The 20937-nt window shown below is 41.8% G+C and overlaps 1 non-coding gene across 1 annotated transcript; it reads left to right on the forward strand.

Annotated features, from left to right (window-relative positions):
• The first annotated feature begins 19185 nt into the window (after window positions 1-19185).
• LOC120363403 (U6 spliceosomal RNA) lies at window positions 19186-19289 on the forward strand. The gene has a single exon (XR_005578959.1). It is a non-coding gene; the product is annotated as a U6 spliceosomal RNA (small nuclear RNA).
• Window positions 19290-20937: the final 1648 nt, after the last annotated feature.

Below are 20937 nucleotides of genomic sequence, written 5' to 3' on the forward strand. Positions count from 1 at the left end.
CACCCGCCTCGGCCTCCCAAAGTGCTGGGATTACAGGCTTGAGCCACCGCGCCCGGCCAACTTTGCCCATTTTTAAATTAAATTATTTAGTCTGCTGAGTTGTTTGAGTTCCTTATATGTTCTGATTATGAATAGCTTTTTAGAAGGATAGTTTGCAAATATTTTCTCCCCTTCTGCAGGTTGCCTCTTTACTGTGTTTGTTGTTTCCTTTGCTGTGCAGAAGCTTTTTAGCTTGATGCAATCTCATGTCTATTTTTGCATTTGTTACCTGTGTTTTTTAGGTCTTACACAAAAATCCTTGCCCAGACCAATGTCCTGTAGCACTCCCCAATGTTTTCTTCTAGTAGTTTCACAGTTGCAGGTTTTACATTTAACTTTTTACTCGATTTTGAGTTGATTTTTATATATGGTGAAAGAGATGTAGTTTCAGTCTTCTTCATAAAGATACTGAGTTTTCCCAGCACCATTTATTAAAGAGGCTGTCCTTCCTTAATGTATTATTTTTGGCAACTTTGTTAAAAATGAGTTGGATGTATGTGGATTTATTTCTGTTTTTTTTTTTTTTTTTTTTTTTTTTTTTGGAGAAGGAGTTTCGCTCTTGTTATCCAGGCTGGAGTGCAATGGCGCGATCTCGGCTCACCGCAACCTCCGCCTCCTGGGTTCAGGCAATTCTCCTGCCTCAGCCTCCTGAGTAGCTGGGATTACAGGCACGCACCACCATGCCCAGCTAATTTTTTGTATTTTTAGTAGAGACGGGGTTTCACCATGTTGACCAGGATGGTCTCGATCTCTTGACCTTGTGATCCACCCGCTTCGGCCTCCCAAAGTGCTGGGATTACAGGCTTGAGCCACCACGCCCGGCCTTGTGGATTTATTTCTATAATCTCTATTCTGTTCCATTGGTCTATGTGCCCGTTTTTATGCTAGGACCATACCGTTTTTATTACTATAGCTTTATAGTAAATTTGAAATCAGGTAGTGTGATGTCTCCAGCTTTGATCTTTGTGCTCAGGACTTTCTTAGCTATTTGGGGTCTTTTGCAGTACCCACAGAAATTTTAGAATTGTTTTTTCTAGTTTTGTGAAGAATGTCATGGGTTTTTTAATAGAGATTACAATGAATTGGTAAATCACTTTGGGTAGCAGCATGAAAAGCTCTTTGGAGGCATAAGTAACATTATTTCAGTAACAACACTCATAACTGAGAGCCTCAGCTACCAGATATCCTCAGAAGCAATGGCTGAATATAGGACCAGTTGAGAGTCTAAGTCCCTGGTTTCTTAAATACTGTTCATGCAAAGGTCTCTTTAGCCATTTTACAGATGTTGAATACTACTACTTTACCAAGGAGAGCTTCCTTTTAAAATTTTTCTTTATGGTTATTTGTCTATTTATTTATTTAAGAGACGGGGTTTCACCATGTTGGTCAGGCTGTTCTCGAACTCCTGACGTCGTGATTTGCCCACCTCAGCCTCCCAAAGTGCTAGGATTACTGACGTGAGCCACTGTGCCCGGCCTAATTATGGTTATTAACAAAACACTAAGTTCACTAGTGAAAATCTGTATTTGACATTCAATTAATAAAATGTCTGGGGTGTTTCAGAAACGTGGATATAGAATTATTTGTAACCTTCTCTGAGGAGACCTTCCTGATAAATATTTGCTATTCTTCACCCCTAGGCTATGAATTCTTTTTTTTTTTTTTTTTTTTGAGACGGAGTTTTGCTCTTGTTACCCAGGCTGGAGTGCAATGGTGCGATCTCAGCTCACCACAACCTCCGCCTCCTGGGTTCAAGCAATTCTCCTGCCTCAGCCTCCCGAGTAACTGGGATTACAGGCATGTGCCACCATGCCCAGCTAATTTTTTGTATTTTTAGTAGACACGGGGTTTCACCATGTTGACCAGGATGGTCTCGATCTGTCGACCTCGTGATCCACCCTCCTCGGCCTCCCAAAGTGCTGGGATTACAGGCTTGAGCCACCGCGCCCAGCCCAGCTCTTTGGTTCTTGATGGTAAGTGGTTAAAGTAAGAGCTGTGAGCTGAAATGAGATACCAGAATTGGAAGCATTGAATAACATGTAGGAATTACTAAACAATTTTACATTTGGATGATCCTCATCTCAAGAAGTTATGTATGTATTCCTAAAAAAGAATGGATGTTGATCAGGCTCAGTGGCTCACGCCTGTAATCCTAGCACTTTGGGAGGCCGAGGCGGGCGGATCATGAGGTCAAGAGATGGAGACTATCCTGGCTAACACGATGAAACCCTGTCTCTACTAAAAACACAAAAATTAGCAGGGTGTGGTGGCGCATGCCTGTAGTCCCAGCTACTCAGGAGGCTGAGGCAGGAGAATTGCTTGAACCAGGAGGCAGAGGTTGCAGTGAGCCCAGATCACACCATTGTACTCCAGCCTGGCACCTGGCAACAGAGCAAGACTCTGTCTCAAAAAAAGAAAAAAAAAGAATGGATGTTATTTGAACTGCATGTAGAGGCTCATGCCTGTAATCCCAGCACTTTGAGAGACTATGGTGGGAGGATCGCTTGAGGCCAGGAGTTAGAAACCAGCCTGGGCAACATAGTTGAGGCCCAATCTCTAACATTAAATATATTTTTTTTAAATGGATGTTTAAATGTTTTTAAGGTTAATATATATTCAATCTTAATACTTCAGAAATAACCTGACTCCAAGATAGTATAATGTTCAGATTTATTCATATTCAAAATGTTTTCCTTATGTTTCACACTTGACACCCTTCCCCTCCCCAAACCCATTATTTTCCTGGCCCTGAATGGTGAGATACTGGTATGCAGGTTGTTCTCACTAAACTTCTAACCCACATTGCAAACACAGTTTTTTTTCTAACCCACATTGCAGACACAGTTGGTATTCAATATTTTCCATTTTATAAAATTCCCAATCAAAATAGCAGGCCTGATATGTTTGGAAGGTTCAGGTGACGTTTCGATCTCTTAGAGCAGGCGTCCCCAAACTACGGCCCGCGGGCTGCATGCGGCCCCCCGAGGCCATTTATCCGACCCCCTGCCGCACTTCAGGAAGGGGCACCTCTTTCACTGGTGGTCAGTGCGAGGAGCACAGTATGTGGTTGTCCTCCAACGGTCTGAAGGACAGTGAACTGGCCCCCTGTGTAAAAAGTTTGGGGATGCCTGTCTTAGAGACTCACGTGATACTGAGTGGGATTCATTCCAGTATCCAATTTCCCTGCAGTAATTTTAGTAGTTCTTTTATGTTCATTCTTGAAGTACTAGTGGATTTTAAATATTGAAATTTGCAATATTAAAGAAAGTGAAAGAAAGCAAGTTATGATTACCATAGATGATAGAATATTGCAGAAATTTCTAATGCATTAATAGAGGCAGTGAGAGCAGCTCTGAGATGTGATTCTTGGCTTTCAGTAACAGTCTTTTATAAAACAGTTTACCCAGTGAGGAAAAGACTGTGGGGTTGTGAATCAGACCTTTTGATTACACCCATCCATAAAAAGGCAGCATATTGTGTGTTTAGACTAATTCTAAAACATAGCCGGCTTTAGCAGACATTTTAATGAATTGACCACTAAACCAACTAGGACATAAAATCAATCTTCATTTTAGACCTTAATTAGGCAATGAAAACTGCAATTTTGGATTCAGATTTAAGAAATGGTTATGGAAAGCCTATTATTTGTTTTAGTATTTCTGTGGTTTTGTGCAGTCAATCCTAATAAACTTGGCCTCGAAGAGGTTAAGACAGAATCAGTTCTATTGACCCAGGGAAGCAGGGCCTGTGGGCAGGTGGTATTCCAAGATGCTTAAAAATAAAGACATGTCAAAACTAGATTTAAAAATATATGGAGTACTTTAATATTTACATTAACTAGTAAACAATTTTAATTAAAAAAACCCACTGATATTGTTAGGCCTTGTGTCCCCACCTAAATCTCATCTTGAATTATAATCCCTATTATCCCTGTAATCCCCACCTATCAAGGAGTGACCAGGTGGAGGTGATTGAATGATGGGGCAGTTTCCCCCATGCTGTTCTGGTGATAGTGAATGAGTTCTCACGAGATCTGATGGTTTTATATGGGGCTCTTCCTCCTTTGCTTGGTACTTCACCTTCTTGCTGCCTTATGATGAAGGTGCCTTGCTTCCTCTTCACCTTCCACCGTGATTGTGTTTCCTGAGGCCTCCCCAGCCATTCTGAACTGTGAGTCAATTAACACTCTTCCCTTTCAATTCTATTGTTGAAACAAACAAAAATTCTTTCCTTTATAAATTACCTAGTCTCAGGCAGTTCTTTATAGGAATATGAAAATGGACCAATACACCCATGCAGCTATATTATTTTCCTACTTATATGAAAGTAAGATTTATTTTAAAAATATAAAATTACCTAATAGTTTATTGTAAGTTGCCTTATATACATTTAGTATTTAAAGTTTTTATTTTATTTTATTATTTAATTTTTTTGAGATAGAGTCTCGCTCTGTCACCAGGCTGGAGTGTAGTGGCATGATCTTGGCTCACTGCAACCTCTGCCTCCCAGGTTCAAGCAATTCTCCTGCTTCAGCCTTCTGAGTAGCAGGGACTACAAGTGCCCACCACCACGCCTGGCTAGTTTTTGTATTTTTAGTAGAGACAGGGTTTCACTATGTTGGCCAGGATGATCTCTATCTCCTGACCTTATAATCCACGCACCTTGGCCTCCCAAAGTTCTGGGATTACAGGTGTGAGCCACTACTTTTTTTTTTTTTTTTTTTATTTGGAGGCTTGCTGTGTCACCTAGGCTAGAGTGCAATGGCACAATCTCGGCTCACTGCAACTTCCGTTTCCTGAGTTCAAGCAATTCTCCTGCCTCAGCCTCCCAAGTAGCTGGGGTTACAGGTACCCATCTCTGCGCCCAGCTAATTTTTGTATTTTTAATAGAGATGGTTTCACCATCTTGGCCAGGCTGGTCTCGAACTCCTGACTTCATGATACATCCACCTTCCAAAGTTCTGGGATTACAGGCATTAGCCACTGCACCCAGCCCTATTTAAAGTTTTTTGGATGCTGGACGCGGTGGCTCAAGCCTGTAATCCCAGCACTTTGGGAGGCAGAGGTGGGTGGATCATGAGGTCAAGAGATCGAGACCATCCTGGTCAACATGGTGAAACCCCGTCTCTACTAAAAATACAAAAAATTAGCTGGGCATGGTGGCACGTGCCTGTAATCCCAGCTACTCGGGAGGCTGAGGCAGGAGAATTGCTTGAACCCAGGAGGCAGAGGTTGTGGTGAGCCGAGATCGCGTCATTGCACTCTAGCCTGGGTAACAAGAGCGAAACTCCGTCTCAAAAAAAAAAAAAGTTTTTGGATGAACATACGCTTTTCAAATTGCCAGTTTATCTCCTAACTATATGTATACTTTTATTTGGAAATGATATCAAAACTTCACATTTGAGACATTTCCTAAACAGGTGGCCCAGTCCAAATGGCCTTTCTGATAATGGGCTTTCCCTCCTGCCTCACCCTGTTCTTGGTCTCTGGAAGGGAAAAAGCCAGATTTCAAGAAAGAAGCTGGAGTTCTTCTTCGGCCACTGACTTGCTACTCACTTTTGCTTTGAAAAATTCCCTTTCTCTCATTTCTTTTATTCTAATTTTCTGACGTGTAACATACCTGCAGGAGAAGGAACAGCTTCTAAGTGTATAGTTTGAAGGGTTTTTGCAAATTGAATATACCTGTTTAACCAGCTCACATATCATGAAACAGAACGTGACATGAACATCCCTGTAGTCCTCTGTGAGCCCTCTTTTTTCCATTACTTCCCCTGTAAGGACAACTTATACTATCCCAGTTTTCCTGGAGTGTTTTCACCCTTAAATTAAATTAAATGTTTAAAACTGTACTTTTTTGTGTGTCTGACTTCTTTCATTTTCATCCATATTGTTTCAGGCAGTCCTAGATGATTTATTATGTGAATAGACTGACTGATTTATCTCTTCTACTGGTAGTAGGCTTTTGAGTAATGTCCAGTTTGGGAATATTATGAATAATAATCCTCTGAACATTCTAGAACAGGTCTTTTGAGTTGTCTATCTTTAAAAAAAATTAATTTGTAAGAGTTTGGTGTTTTTTTTTTTTTTTTTTTTTTTTGAGATGGAGTCTTGCTCCATTGCCCAGGCTGGAGTGCAATGGCTCAATCTCAGTTCACTGCAACCTCCGCCTCCTGGGTTCAAATGATTCTGTTGCTTCAGCTTCTTGAGGAGCTGGGATTACAGGTGCCTGCCACCACACCCAGCTAATTTTTGTATTTTTAGTAGAGACAGGCTTTCACCATGTTAGCCAGGTTGGTCTTGAACTCCTGACCTCAGGCAATCCACCCGCCGTGGCCTCCCAAAGTGCTCACAGGCATGAGCCACCAAGCCTGGCCAAGAGTCCTTTGTCAGTTATGTGTGTAGGAAATAACTTTTCTTCTTCTGGTTTGCTTTTTTATTTTCTTGTTTCTTGTGATAAATGGAAGTATGTGCATTTAATATAATCTAGATTATCAGTGTTTTTTTGTTTTGTTTTGTTTTATTTTTGAGATGGAGTCTTGCTTGTTGCCCAGGGTGAAGTGTAGTGGTGCAATCTTGGCTCATTGCAACCTCCGCCTCCCAGCTTCAGGCAATTCTGCTGCCTCAGCCTCCCAAGTAACTGGGATTACAGGCATGCACCACCATGCCCAGCTATTGTTTTTTGTATTTTTAGTAGAGACAGGGTTTCACCATATTGGCCAGGCTAGTCTCGAACTCCTGACCTTGTGATCTGCTGGCCTCGGCCTCCCAAAGTGCTGAGATTACAGGAGTGAGCCATCACACCCGGCCAATGTTTTTTCTTTATAGTTCATTTTCATAATTTTTAAAATAAATCTTTGCCTAATCCAAAATCAAGAAATTTTCCCTATGTTTTCTTCTAAAAGGTTTTGTTTTATCTTTTAAATTTATATCTGCAATTTTACTTATAAAATTGATTTTGTGTATGGTATGGAGACCAAGTTACCTGCTTCTCAGTATGAAAATTAAGTTGGTCCAGCATAATTTACTTAAAAGATCTTCCTGTTCCCATTGTACTGCAGTGTCATCTTTGTGATAAATTAGGTGACAGCATATGTGGGTCTATTTCTGAACCATCTACTCTGTTCCATTGGTCAGTTCATCTATCATTACCAGTGATACACTTTTCTAATTACTATACCTTCATAGTAAGTCTTTTTTCCCTCAAATTCCTTTGACCATATAAGTCTTAAAATACGGCAGCATAAATCCTCCAGTTTTGTTATTGTTGTTCTTCTAGATTGTTCTTTGACCATATATTTCACATTTAAAAAATCTATTTCTCAGTTTTCACAAACACACACACACACACACACACACACACACACACACATTATATGTCTGTTGGGGTTTTGATTAGGATGACATTGAATTATAGATTTGGGGAGAACCTACATCTTTACTGGTCTTTCAGTCCATGAATATGATATATATGTCCATTTATTTAGACTTTCTTTTCTTTTATTTATTTTTGAGATGGAGTCTTAGCATGATCTCTGCTCACTGCAACCTCTGCCTCCCAGGTGTAAGCAATTCTCCTGCCTTAGCCTCTGGAGTAGCTTGGATTACAGGCATGTGCCACCTCGCCCGGCTAATTTTTTATTTTTAGTAGAGATGGGGTTTCACCATTTTAGCCAAGCTCATCTCGAGCTCCAGACCTTGTGATCCATCCACCTCAGCCTCTCAAAGTGCTGGGATTACAGGCATGAGCCACCGTGCCCGACCTCATGCCTGCTGTGTCTCAACTTTTACTTCCTCCTTCTTAGAGACAAGAGACAAGAAAGAGGGTTTTCTTTCCCCATTTTCTCCCTTTGAGAACCTCACTTACTTACTAGTAATAGTGGGGGTTCTCATTCTTAACTTCACTATTTGGGTCATTCTGTGAGATCAATTGATGGTGATTTATATTATATACTTGCGATGAAGTTTTCTGATGAACTACAGTGGTAACAAACCTTCTAATTATTTGGAGAAACAAGGATAGCAAGCAGGGGAAGAGTAAGCAAGTATCTACTATCAATAGTATACCGATCATGAGGGTTTTAAATCCTCCTAAGGATAAGGACCAACCTCCAAATAAAGGTTCAGGGTTAAATCCACCAAATTTGCATGGGCACATGTGCCAGTTTTGTCATGTCTTTTGCAATGTTTCTTACCCACGCAGTATGGGTACACATAGGACATTCATCCAAAGCTTCCCCCTTTCTAAGTTTGCCATGAGGGCTAACGTGATTAAAATAGGAAGCAACATTTTATGCCAGGCATGGGCAAGGAATGTCCTTCAAGGAACAGCAACAAAGACAGCGTAACAGCAGAACAGTGAATATGACTACAATAGCACCACATATTAAGATTTCAGTCTAGGCTGGGTGCGGTGGCTTATGCCTGTAATCACTTTGGGAGGCTGAGGCAGTGGATCATCAGGTCAGGAGATCGAGATCATCCTGGCCAACCTGGTGAAAACCTGTTTTATAAAAAAAATAAAAATAAGCCGGGCGCGGTGGCTCAAGCCTGTAATCCCAGCACTTTGGGAGGCTGAGGCGGGTGGATCACGAGGTCGAGAGATCGAGACCATCCTAGTCAACATGGTGAAACCCCGTCTCTACTAAAAATACAAAAAATTAGCTGGGCATGGTGGCACGTGCCTGTAATCCCAGCTACTCAGGAGGCTGAGGCAGGAGAATTGCCTGAACCCAGGAGGCGGAGGTTGCGGTGAGCCGAGATCGCGCCATTGCACTCCAGCCTGGGTAACAAGAGTGAAACTCCGTCTCAAAAAAAAAAAAAAAAAAAAAAAAAAAAAAAAAAGAAAAAAAATAAAAATAAAAATAAAAATAAAAAATAAAAAATATTTCAGTCCAGCTGTGAACGGTGGCTCACGCCTGTAATCCCAGCACTTTGGGAGGCTGAGGCGGGTTGATTACCTGAAGTCAGAAGTTCGAGACCAGCCTGACCAATATGGTGAAACCTTGTCTTTAAAAAAAAAAAAGAAAAGAAAAAGAAAATGAAAAAGAAAAGAAAGATTTCAGTCCAAATTTACGATAATGGCAAGCACTCCTCAGGCTTCGGCCATGCATGACTAGTCAACTTCAGTTGTGTGACTAGAGCAGGGCTCAGCCAGTCCTCAGGATTCATCACATTTGAGACAGAACTGGGTTGGTCTTGGTCCTTGTCCCTGTTGACGATTCACCTCAAAGTCAGCCTGGTAGGGTGCTCTGGATCTGGCTAAGTCCGCTTAGCCGTTGAATTTAGTTAGCTGTGGCGGATCCAGGGCACAACTTCAGCAATCGTAACAGCAGTAGGAGTAAACAGGATTACGATAAGGGGTCCGTCCCACATAGGTCCAAGTGTGGTGGGGTTCCATTTTTTCTTTTTTCTGCTTGAGAACACCTCGTCTACTACATCTTTACAGTAATGTGATGGGAATTCTTTTGATTCCCCTATAAACAACAAAGCAGCTGGATTTAGGGTATTCACTGGCTCTATGGTTATATTAACATAATAGTCCTTGATATTTAGCCATTCTTGGATTAGACAGCCAGTGATGCTCTTTCTGGTCCAGCAGGGTTATTACAGTCTGTGGCATTCAAATAGTTAACTCCTGTCCTAGCCTTGATTTGCCGGCCTCTTGGGCCAGCAAGGTGGTCGCGCTACTGCTCTAAAGCAGGGTGGCCAGGCCAATGCCACTGTGTTCAGTTGTTTGGATAAATAAGCCACAGGTTTATGCCACAATTCTAGAATTTCTCTTAAAACTCTTACTGCTGTCCCTTTTCTTTCATGTACGTACAAGAAGAAAGGTTTAGTCTGATCTGGGAGGCCTAAAGCTGGGGCTTGTGTTAATTAAGGTCTTTTGCTGTCTCCCAGAGGAGGGACTCTTTCTTACCCCAGTATGTAGCTTAGCTAAAAGTGAGAAATTCGGGATCCAAATGCAGCAGACAGCAGTTGCGTCGTTAGAAGCAATGAAGAGGGTTAGTTTAAGTAACAGGGCAGAAAAATGTAGATTAGAAGATGAGACAAAATAAAGAAATCCTAAGTAGGATTCACTTAGCCTTTTGTGCTGTCTCTTCAGCATTCCCCAGGTGACATCTGGGACTTGTGTTCTAGGCTGGCTTGAGTTTTTCTAACCTTTCAATCCTTGACGGGGATGAAGTCTCCTGGCTTGTGCTAGTGTACTGGAAATTCTAGGGTTCTGACTGTGCTAAGAGACTTTTATAATATTTGTAAAAGACCAGGTTAGTGCTTTAAGAAAACTTGCTTTAACTAGAAGGTACTTCTAAACTTTTAACCAATATGTTTACATACACAATTTCTTTTTCAATATAATGTTTTAAAATTTGCTTAGACCTTTAACCCAAAATTTATACAAACTACTTGCATAAATCCCCTTCTATAACATTTTTACAACTTTCACTGACAAACTCAGACATGCGTAAACTTTGTTTTATAACCTTCCTTATTAAGGGTGTGATCTTATGACTTTCTTAACATTTCTTTTCTTGCTTCTTCCTTTATCTTCTCTCTTCATCTTTCTGTGACTCTCTTTCTCTTTGCCTTCCTTATATCTCTCTCTTTCTCTCTCTCTCACTAATTTTGTCTGTCTAGGTCAAACAGTTCATTGCCATAAGCCAAGGGGCTATGCAGTGAGCCGTGGGCTCAAGATTCGACTTAATTAGGGCTATTTCAGGTTTTTATATCAAATAAACTGAGTAAACCAAGTTACTTAATTATGTGTTCTTTACTGGACTGCAATCTTTCCTTGTTTACCTGACTTATCAGTAAACAGTGTTAAAGCATTAGGCCCGGAGAATCTCTCTTTGCCTTCCTTAAAGGAATTTTGATGACGTTAGGATTAATTTAGCAACTGACTACATTAATCATTAAGATGGCAAGTTGAAATTGGTAACATGAAGTTTAAAAGGAAATCTGAAAATATCTCTGGAAGCAGAGACTTAAATAATATATTTTAACTATGTGTTTAAAGCCACAGGTAAGATAGCTTAAATCTTGCAATTGGGTTTTTAGGCTGACCAAGTTTATGGACTTTCAACTGGCAAACTGTTCTGAAAATAATGACATACTAGCAGAGTAAAGACTATTCTAAATTTGTCTCTCATGCCTATGGTTTTACTACACTTACAAAATTTTATTTTCTGAGAATGGGCTTAACATTTTTACCTTTTAACTGATATTCATTTGGTTTAAAGTTCTCCTTTAAAGGGTGTGGTTTTACATGCTTAGCTTTTAATAGCTTTTTTTTTTTTTTTGAGACGGAGTTTCGCTCTTGTTACCCAGGCTGGAGTGCAATGGCGCGATCTCGGCTCACCGCAACCTCCGCCTCCTGGGTTCAGGCAATTCTCCTGCCTCAGCCTCTTGAGTAGCTGGGATTATAGGCACGCGCCACCATGCCCAGCTAATTTTTTGTATTTTTAGTAGAGACGGGGTTTCACCATGTTGACCAGGTTGGTCTCGATCTCTCGACCTTGTGATCCACCCGCCTTGGCCTCCCAAAGTGCTGGGATTACAGGCTTGAGCCACCGCGCCCGGCCAATAGCTTATTTAAAACGAATTCATGAGCCTTTTTTTTATAGCTGATTGAAATTTATTATCTAAATTTGCAAAATTAGGGGTAAATGAGGCTTGTACTAGTAGTGTTGCCTTTTAAGATGGAAAACAGAGTTTTGCAACTTATTAATTGGGAAATTCTTTTCCACTGAGGAAGGCTGTATGGCTGGCTTTTAATTGCTCCTTAGTAATTTATGGGCTTTTAGTAACTTTTTCCCCTTCGGAAGTTACTGTTACTCTAAAATTGGATTTTTAAAAGAGTTACGTTAAGGGTAGAGTTGGAATCACTACAGTGGCTAATATTAGAGAAAGAGGTCTTACGAATCCTTAGATTTAACTTAAATCTTAGCAGAGAATTACAATTTGAGGGTTGCCAGTATAGAAAGAACACAGAACATTTTCACTGTGGGACGTTTGTTTGCGAAGAGCAAAGCCAGGTGCTCGAGGCGGGACCGCAGCGGTTCCGCCCCGCCCAGGTGCAGTGTCTGCCTCTCCCTTCACGTGTGCCGCCTGGGCAGTAGCCGCAGGCCCTGGGGAACTGGTGGGCTTGAGCTCTGAGCGCCTTCTCTGCAGGTGAGCTTGCTCTGCTTCTTCCTCCCATCCTGGGCCACAGCCGCACGCCTGGGTGGTGCCTCCCTGCAGTAGCCGTTTCTTCTTCTTTTTTTTTTTTCTAAATACAGCTCACAAACTAGCCTGGAATGCAAGATAAACTTGTAGCTTCATTAGGGAGAGGTGACTTAAATTCCTTAGCCTAAATGGCCTCTACTTAAAAGTTTAACCACCATCTGTGTTATACTGATTATTTAAACTTTACTTTGTTCTATTTATTTTATTTTCCTTCCACCTGTCTCCTCTTTAAAGGCTTTCTTTTAAAAGAAAACTATTAGCCGGTGTGGTGGCACGTGCCTGTAACCCAGCTACTGGGATGGCTGAGGTGGGAGGATCTCTTGAGCTCAGGAGTTCTGGGATGTAGTGCGCTATGCCCATCGGGTGTCTGCACTAAGTTCAGCATCAATATGGTGACCTCCTGGGAGTGGGAGACCACCAGGTTGCCTAAGGAGAGGTGAACCAGCCCAGGTTGGAAAAGGAACAGGTCACAACCCCTGTGCTGATCAGTGTGGGATCGAGTCTGTGAATAGGCACTGCACTCCAGCCTGGGCAACATAGCAAGACCCAGTCTCTAAAACAAACAAACAAAAAACCTATTATCAGAAAGCTTTTGCTTTCTTTTTAATGTACAGAGTGCTAGAACAATAGGGCAGAGTCTAAGTCTCCTCACAGGCAACTTACTTGCTTGCCTGGGAAGTTTCTTTGCTGTTATCTGCTCCTAGCACTGCTTGTTTTCTGTGTGAGAGCAGACTGGCTCTTGGCTTGACCTTTGCCTCTGTTGGCCTCCCCTCGGCTGTGCCTGTCTTAGGTCACTCTCATCATTCAGAGAGACTAACCAGCCATCCGCTTGAGGAGCACAACCTCAGCTTTCTCTTGGAGGGAAGCACGAGTAAGCCAACTAGGAGTTAAACTTGGAGTTCCTTCTTGTGCCATTTGCTTGTGCCTAGGTAGGCGTTAGATTACAGCCTAGTAAGTTATTTTACAAGTGATGTTTAAGGTTTAGCCTCTGTGCTTTATCCTTGTACATCTGTGTTTGTAAGCTACATAGAAGGTGAGAAAAGAGAGACATGGGAAAGGAAAATAGCCTACAAAAGACCTGTGCCAATTTTATAGCCTTCTGCCTTTTCGTGTGATAAGCTTTCTTCTGTGGGTAATGGCTGTTACCCATTTAGTGCCATTATCAGGGAAATGGTGTGTTTTGTCACCACTGCCTTTATGGTGGACTGTATACTCCCAGACAGCAGTGGCAATGAGCAAGGGAGTATTAGATGCCTAATATAAGTACTACCCTCCCTGTGAGAGTCTTGAATCCGCCAAAAGTTGAAAACCATCCACCAAAAATGTCTGGAATTCAGCCTTTTCCAGGTTTGGACGGGAACATGGGTATAACTTTTTCATCTGGCTGCCTGTCCGTTGTCATTAATTTTTAAACAACAGTTAGTTAAATTTATCGCAGACTCCTCCTTCTGAGGCTAGCAGATAATCTAATGCTGGTTCATTTTGATAGATTGCATTTCTCGTTTGTGTAGACTATACAGCTAGCAAATCTAAATAAAGCCCTAGATCTTTCATTAGTCATAATTTCTAATACTGCTTGTAATGGGATGATAGGATTAATTACATAGATGGGAGTATGATATCCCCACATCTCATCTTGTGCCCAAGTAGCTATACCATAATAGTTAATTATTCTCTCTGAAGACCAATCTACTTCAAATGCTGGCCACTCTACACCAAGTTCTAAGTTTCCCTGGTGTCATGGTGATGCCATAATCTCCACTAAATCCTTTTTTGAAAAAAACAATCTTTTTTAACATGGCCCCTAATGGAGTGGGTTCACTCCGAATCTTACCCATCTCCCTCTATTAGGATAAAAGCAGCACTCACAAAAGGTAAAGGGGTTGCTCACTGGCTTTGCCCATTACTGCAGCTTGGGGCTCAGCACTTTACCCCCAGTTTTCTGCCTGTTACAGTGCAGCACACATGCTCTCCCCAGTTGGGCCCTGCCACACTCACTCACAATTACACACATCGTACCAACCAAGTCAAGAATGGAGGCAAGACTGCTACTACCCACATAGAGACTGAAACAAGTTCAGGATACTGAAACCAGTAAGAGAGAAACGAAATCAAATCCAGAGTGCTGACACTGGCACACCATGGCTGATCAGGCTGTGCTTCCACCGAGGTGGAGTGGGCAAGTTTCCCAGGATCAATCCTATGGTGTTTCTGTTGTCCAGACCTTCCAAGTACCCATTCCTTCATGGTGTTCAGCCACTGTGGATCCACACTGTGGGGGCTTTCCTGCTCTGCTTTGGTAAGACTTTCCACTAGGCCAATACATGCCGTGGAACACTCTCAGGAATTTCGTCCATCCCCACAAGGATGCCTGAAGGGCTAGGCAAACCACCAGAATGGCTGTGCCAACTGTCAACCGAAACTTGCTTCCTGTTCAGGGAATCAAATGAAGCAGGAGTGGCCACAAGAAACAGACCTCTGGAACTTCGAACTGGGAAGGAAGGGCTGATTTATTTGGCTGGGAGCAAGGTGGCATTATTGCCTAACAGCCAAGCTCCTCTAACAAAGGAAACCTCTGCCTTTACATAGGCTTATGACTCTAGACATTACATGTGAAAGGGTCTTGGGTTTACAGTTTTAGAAAGTACATGTGAGGAGGTCATATTGATGAAGTAAGTGTGGGGGGTTGAACAAGATTGAATGGGAACAACAGAGGGTGTTTCTCCATATCACCCCCACCCTTAAGATCCCCAGAGACCTTAAGTGTGTGTGTGTGGGGGGGTTAATCTTTAACCTCCAGGCCACTGACCTCATGCCTGCTATGTCTCAACTTTTATTTCCTCCTTCTTTGAGATAAGAGACAGGAAAAAGGGGTTTCTTTCCTCAAAGGCTGGTTTGTTTGTGAATGAGTGACACCTGGAGTGACCAGTTAAACTTTCTGGTCTTGCCTTTTATATTCAAGAGGGCACTAGAAACAATGGCTGGAAACTTTTAGGCAGTTTTCCTGAAACCAAGATTTATTATACAGCTCTTGCAACACAATCCTGAGATGAGGCGCATATTCATTGAGAGGATTTCAGACCCACGAAGTTGTGCCTGGAAATCTCCCAGATGCTCAATGATGGCTGGTACTCTTCTGTACCAAACCCTTTACCTTTAATAAAACTCCTACATGAATGTTCTCTTTGGAGCTTTACAAGTCCTTTCAGTGATCTAATCAGTTATAATCCTTGCAAAATTGAACTGTGAACTTTGGTTGTCGGGTGGCAGCTTTATTCCCCTTTCTTTATGTTTTCTTTTTTTTTTCCTTTTTGTGGAGAACAGGGTCTCAGTATATTGCCCAGGCAGGTCTCGAACTCCTGGGCTCAAACTATCCTCCCACCTCTGCCTCCCTGAGAACTGGGATTACAGGAGTGAGCCACAGTGCACAGCCCCCTTTCTTTTTTTAGACAGGGTCTCACTGTGTCACCCACGCCAGAGTGCAGCAGCATGATCTCAAGCTCACTGCAGGCTCAACCTCCTGGGCTCAAGCAATCCTCCCACCTCAGCCTCCCAAGTGGTGGGGACCACAGGTACCTGCCACCATGCCCAACTAATTTTTGTACTTTTGTAAAAGCGGGGTGTCACTAAGTTGCCCAGGCTTCTATTAACTCCTGGGCTCAAGCGATCCACCCACCTCAGCCTCCCAAATTGCTGGGATTACAGGTGTGAGCCATCATCCCCAGCCTCACTTTCAGATCTATTATTTCTGGCAGAGATGCTTTGTATCTGTTCCACACATGTGTGGTTAAGGGGCCAGTGAAAGATAGGGGGAGACAGAATTTGGATACTCCCTTTCTGACTCTTTCCTTTCAACATTCACCTATTCTCTTCACTGGCAACCATTTCCTGAACTTCAATTTTCTGGTTCCCCAGGCCATTTTCCACCAAGCTATTCTAGGCCCCACTGCTTCTGGCACCATCTGCACTTGGTCTCAGGCTGAAAGTTCCAAAAAGTGGGAACTCACTTTGTAGAACTCCCCTCTTCCAAACAAGTACACTCCCATAGAGTCTCTTTTCTGTTTACTCTCCAGTGATTTGGTTACTGCTATTTATTTTAGGTTCAGCGTTTATGGTTCTTTTCTTTTCTTTCTTTCTTTCTTTCTTCTTTCTTTCCTTTCTTTTTCTTTCTTTTTCTTCTTTGCCTCCCTCTCCCCCTCTTTCTTTCCTTCCTTCCTTTCTTTCTTCCTCCCTCCTTCCTTCCTTTCTTTGACAGAGTCTCACACTGTCACTCACTGGAGTGCCATGGCACCATCTTGGCTCACTGCAACCTCCACCTCCCAGGTTCAAGTGATTCTCCTGTTTCAGCCTCCCAAGTAGCAGCTGGGATTATAGGCATGCACCACCACACCCGGCTAATTCTTTTGTATTTAACGGGGTTTCATTATGTTGGCCAGGCTGGTCTCCCCTTGTGATCTGCCAAACTCAGCCTCCCAGAGCACTGGGATTACAGGCGTGAGCCACCATGCCTGGCCTGGTTTATGGTTATTTTCTATGGAGAATTCAGTCTGGTTTGATCTTACTTTATTACTAATGGAAGTGGGCCTTCTGATGAGATTTTTAAAATATTGCCCTTTACCATAAAAGTTGTTTTAAAATGAAAAAAAAAAAAAAAAAGCTAAATTTTAGTTTCGTTTTCAGCAGAGAAAATCTATTGCCAACTGTGAGTTAACAGAGTGTCTTAGAAGGACAGCATTTAAAGAAGAACCCTGTTTCATCCTAAAAATAATCATGAATTTTTTTTTTAAGACAGGAATTGGTCAGAAAAAATATATATATTTTTTTTTTTTTTTTTTTTTTTTTTTTTGAGACGGAGTTTCGCTCTTGTTACCCAGGCTGGAGTGCAATGGCGCGATCTCGGCTCACTGCAACCTCTGCCTCCTGGGTTCAGGCAATTCTCCTGCCTCAGCCTCCTGAGTAGCTGGGATTACAGGCATGCGCCACCATGCCCAGCTAATTTTTTGTATTTTTAGTAGAGACGGGGTTTCACCATGTTGACCAGGATGGTCTTGATCTCTCGACCTCCTGATCCACCCGCCTCGGCCTCCCAAAGTGCTGGGATTACAGGCTTGAGCCACCGCGCCCGGCTCAGAAAAAATATTTTTACCGAAAAAAGTGTTGATCAGTTAACTGCTTATTGTACCTAAGTGTTATAATGAAGTACTTGATACACTACAGTCTCTCTCTCTCTCTCTCTCTCTCTCTCTCTCTCTCTCTCTATATATATATATATATATATATATATATATATATGTATAAGATGGGGTTTCACCATGATGTCCAGGCTGGTCTTGAACTCCTGCCCTCAGTTGATCCCCCTACCTTGGCCTCCCAAAGTGCTAGGATTACAGGCCTGAGCCACAGCGCCTGGCCTACACTACAGTCTTGACATTATTAGCTGATGACAAGCAGTTGCCAATGACAACTAGAAAGAAAGATTGCTCTACACGCTACATGAATATTTAATCTTTGTTTCTTTTTCACAATGTTAATATATTGTCTTCTTTTATTCCCCTAATAATCTACTTAAATAAGTTTATCCATTTAGTAGATGAATAAACAGACGTTATAGGGAGAGAAGATGCATACTAAAAGATAACACCTGGCCTGTTTGATTCCTAAGCCATGCTCTTAACTACATGTACCACATGATTAATTACTATGAGTTAGTTGACATTTATAAGTATATATATGGATGTGCATCTGTGTATGGTGTAAGCATGCTTCTTGGATATTTTTAGTAAGTGATACTCCCAACAGAGGAAAAAAGATTAAAGAAAAAGGTACTGCCAGATCTTAACTCTCTGAAGGTTTCTTGTGTACACTGGTATTAAGTTTATCAAGAAATGAATGTTTTGTATGAGAAATATAAACATGTATTTTATACCAAATTTATTTAGTTTTCTTTAGAATATTTAAAATAATTATATCCTATAGTTAGTACCTCTGAAAACCCAGTAGTGTATTTCAAAATGTCAGAGTTTTTGGCCTGAAAAGCAATAGATTGCAAAATATAATTTGCAGGTCAAATCCCGCTGGATACATATTGCTCTAAATTCTATTCTATTTTCTTATTCTATTCTATTCTGTTCTATTCTATGATTGGGATGTAGCCATGGTCATTTTTTATGTATTTTCTGTGGCTACTTTTGTGCAACAGCGGCAGAGCTGAGTAGCTGCAGCCAATACTGTCAGCATTCACTCTCTGACCCTTTCTATTTTTTTTTTTTTAGACCAAGTCTCTCTCTCATTGCCCAGGCTGGAGTGCAATGGCATGATCTCAGCTCACCACAACCTCCACCTCCGAGGTTCAAGTGATTTTCTTGCCTCAGCCTCCTGAGTGGGTGTGATTACAGGTATGTGCCACCACATCCGGCAAATTTTTGTATTTTTAGTAGAGGCGGGGTTTCTCCATGTTGGTCAGGTTGGTCTCAACCTCTTCACCCCAGGTCATCCTCCCACTTGGCCTATCAAAGTGCTGGGATTACAGGCATGAGCCACTGCGGCTGGCCAAATTTTTTTTTTTAATGGATGATAGTTTCTTATGTTGCCCAGGCTGGCCTTGAACTCGTAGCTTCTCCTCCTTATGCACCAGGACAACAGGCCTGTGCCACCACAGCTCCCTCTGACCCTTTCAGAGGAGGTTTGCTGACTCCTACCCTAACAGGAAACTTAAGATTCTCTAATTTTTTTCTCTTGCCTACCTTTCGTTTTCCTATTGTATTAATAGGATACTTTAGATCCAGAGAGGCCTTACTGAATTACATAAATTAATTATCTATCCAGGACTAGAACCCAGGTCTCTTATTTCTCGCCTTAGTACTTTGAATTAAGTCATCGATGTCTTTTTATTTAAGGCTCATGTTTACAGAAAGAGAGGGCCTCAGTGCTCGCTTCAGCAGCACGTATACTAAAATTGGAATATACAGAGAAGATTAGCATGGCCCCTGTGCAAGGATGACACGAATTCATGAAAGGTTCCATATTTGAAAAAAAAAAAAAGAGAGGTCCTCTTCGTGGATTTTTTTCCCCCTATTTTTTTTTTTTTTTTTTTTTTTTTTTTGAGACGGAGTTTCGCTCTTGTTACCCAGGCTGGAGTGCAATGGCGTGATCTCGGCTCACCGCAACCTCCGCCTCCTGGGTTCAGGCAATTCTCCTGCCTCAGCCTCCTGAGTAGCTGGGATTACAGGCACGTGCCACCATGCCCAGCTAATTTTTTGTATTTTTAGTAGAGACGGGGTAAGCATCATTCTAATGTGATATGTGTATCAATTTACTGTTTATGTTTCCAAGATGTGAGGTCTTATTCTCAACCTTGATTTCCTCTAAAAACCAAATGGGATAAAAACTAAAGACTTCAAGCCTACAATTTTATTTGTGTATATATGCCAAGGCTTTCATGGGTTGGCACAGACTGTGATGATGGAACAGCAGCCCCTGCTGCACAATAAAACACATTGTTACCATTAAAATCTTGGTCTAAACATTTTTTTTTACATAGTCTTTTACTTGCACTGTATCATCGGAATCCCTCTCACTTTTTTTTTTTTTTTTTTTTCTTGAGATGGAGTCTCACTCTGTCGCCCAGGCTGGAGTGCAGTGGCGAAGTCTCAGCTCACTCCAACCTCTGCCTCCCAGGTTCAATCAATCCTCCTGCCTCAGCCTCATAAGTAGCTAGGATTACAGTCATGCACCAACACGTCCAGCTAATTTTTGTATTTTTAGTAGAGACAGGGTTTCACCATGTTGGCCAGGCTGGTCTTGAACTCCTGACCTTGTGATCTGCCCGCCTCGGCCTCCCAAAGTGCTGAGATTACAGGCCTCTGTGCCCAGCCTCTTCTCGCATTTTAATAGGCCATTTACTCTGGAATAGTGGCCCAAAAATTGGCAGAATATAATATTTAATTAGTAAATGTATTTTAAATGCCAATGACTGGAATCTATGAGAGATACACTGAATGTGGACTATGGGATGGCAGCAGTCAGGAATCTGTATTTTTTGTAAAGCTCGGCAGCTGACTTTGGAGCACACCAAAGTTTCTCTGGTATTTAGGAAACTTTTCACATGACAATCTGGGAAACTAGGTTTCCTCAAACTAATCCTGGCTGTCTTGTTAAATTGCAATGTGGCCTTGAAGAAGTTGCTTTGATAAGCAGCCAAGAAGGAGGAAGGGGTCTCCTATGGAAGGTCCCTATTTTGTTTCACAGTTGTTCAATTTCTTTAGTTTTCTCATCTGTAAAAAGGAGGAGATAATAGTATCTATCTTGGGTTTGCTGTAAGGAAATTGCTTGTCACATAATAAAACTCAAAAGTTAAATTATTAGATTTTATTATTATAATCATTGTTAACACTGATGCCAAAATAATGTAGAACTATAATTCAGCATAATAGACATACAGTTTTTCCAAGAAAGAACTGACCTCATTCATTCATTTAGATAAGTAATTGTTACTACTCATGAGGGTCCAGGTACTACACTGCCCTCAGGACACAGGATTGGATACTATGGGATCACTGACCTTAAGAGACTTACATCCTTGTGGCCGGGTACAGTGGCTCATGCCTATAATCCCAGCACTTTCAGAGGCTGAGGCAGGCAGATACCTAAGGTTGGGAGTTCAAGACTAGCATGACTA

Source organism: Saimiri boliviensis, chromosome 4, assembly GCF_048565385.1.
Source record: "Saimiri boliviensis isolate mSaiBol1 chromosome 4, mSaiBol1.pri, whole genome shotgun sequence".
NCBI lineage: Eukaryota > Metazoa > Chordata > Mammalia > Primates > Cebidae > Saimiri > Saimiri boliviensis.